The following is a 1,820-nucleotide window of genomic DNA, read 5'->3' as shown; positions in this document are numbered from 1 at the left end:
TTTTTACAGAGCCTGTTACAGGAGAGGCTAGGGATCGTGGCAAGGGAGTCGCGCCTAGCTAGGGACTACTAGGAGCGTGCTAGTCGATCACCTTGCTACTCGGGCTACGGCCGAGGGTGATGTCCATATATATATAGAGAGACCACCATTGTATCTATTCTTTTTGTACACCCGTGATGTATATTTACTTTCGGGGTTGAGATTATAGTAGTGTTACTTCTCTTTTTTGCTGTGATCATGGTTTGTATACACTTTGGATTTTGACTCGGATTGGATACTCGTTGTATATCGACTTGTACTTTGCTCTGATATCAGGATAGGACTCTCTTGTTTTACTTCCTATCGACTTGCTTCTCGTAGACGCCTTATATACTGCAGGTGTATGGCGGGTCTGTGCACGTGCCGGATATGCTTCCGCTGGTACCCGGGCGTGACATATCCTTTTTCCAAAAGATATTTTGTCAAGCGCTCGTACCATGCTCGCGGAGCCTGTTTTAGTCCATAAAGTGCCTTTTTCAATCGAAAAATGTGATTTGAAAATTTTGAGTCTATGAAACCTTTCGGTTGTTCAACATAAACTTTCTCTTTTAAAAATCCGTTTAGAAATGCACTTTTAACATCCATTTGAAAAAGAGTGATTTTAAAATGGCAGGCAATCGCGAACAGAATACGAATTGATTCAAGACGGGCAACCGGGGCGAAGGTTTCATCAAAGTCTATTCTCTCAATTTGTGAGTAGCCCTGAGCAACAAGTCTTGCTTTGTTTCGAACAATAGTACCATCCTTATTTTTCTTATTCTTAAAGATCCATTTGGTACCTATTATGTGTTGTTGCTCAGGACGAGGCACTAATTCCCATACATCATTGCGAATGAATTGACCAAGTTCTTCTTGCATGGCGTTTATCCAATATTCATCACGTAGAGCTTCGTCAATATTCTTTGGCTCAATCAGAGATACATAACATGCAAATTCACATTGTAGCTGACTTCTTGTTCGCACACCAACATTAGGATCCCCAATTACATTCGATAATGGATGATCTCTTGACTCAGTTAGGGATGTAGTCTCAGGAGTTATGCTAGGAATTTCAGATGAGGTGTTTTGAGGCTCAGATGAATCATTTGATGCAACATTTTCAGAAGATGCAATGGAATTATCAAGTGCAGAAACATCATCATTCACAGGTAATACAAACGGAGAATCATTATCATCATCGTTCACAAATGAGTAAGAAGAACCATTCACAGAAGAATTTACTGAATAAGCTTCATCTATTTTTATATTGATGAATTCTATCACCGTCTTAGATCTTAAATTGTAGGCACGATAAGCACGACTTGTAGTAGAATAACCAAGAAAGATCCCTTCGTCACTTCGAGAGTCAAATTTTCCAAGATTTTCACGATCCCGAAGGATAAAACATTTACTCCCGAAGACACGAAAGTATTTAATATTAGGTTTCCTACCAAGCCAAAGTTCATACGGAGTATTCAAAGTACCCGGGCACATATAAATCCGATTGATAACATAGACAGCTATGTTAACTGCTTCAGCCCAAAAATGTAAGGTAATTTTCTTACTATGAAGCATAACACAAGCCATCTCCTGTACAACCCGATTCTTGCGTTCAACAACTCCGTTTTGTTGAGGTGTATAAGGAGCCGAGAATTCATGTTTTATGCCGTTTGAAACACAAAAATCAACAACTTTTGAATTTATGAATTCTCCCCCTTGATCACTTTGAATACGTACAATTTTATCATTCCGTTCAGTCATAAGACGAAGACAGATTTCAGAAAAAGAATCAAAAGTATCAG

At 39.1% G+C, this 1,820-nt stretch overlaps 1 long non-coding RNA gene across 3 annotated transcripts in view; it reads left to right on the top strand.

Annotated features, from left to right (window-relative positions):
• The window catches only part of LOC109705889, a 3,285-nt gene extending 3,236 nt beyond the window's left edge, over window positions 1–49 (top strand). For all 3 annotated transcript variants that reach the window (XR_002214969.1, XR_002214970.1, XR_002214968.1), the window contains one exon: window positions 10–49. This is a non-coding gene — a long non-coding RNA (uncharacterized LOC109705889). The remainder of the gene's footprint in view (window positions 1–9) is intronic.
• Window positions 50–1,820: the final 1,771 nt, after the last annotated feature.

Source organism: Ananas comosus, unplaced genomic scaffold (genome assembly GCF_001540865.1).
Source record: "Ananas comosus cultivar F153 unplaced genomic scaffold, ASM154086v1, whole genome shotgun sequence".
In the NCBI taxonomy this organism is placed as follows: Eukaryota; Viridiplantae; Streptophyta; class Magnoliopsida; order Poales; family Bromeliaceae; genus Ananas; species Ananas comosus.
The sequence above is the reverse complement of the archived record's forward strand: the minus strand, read 5'-3'. Positions and strand labels throughout refer to the sequence as shown.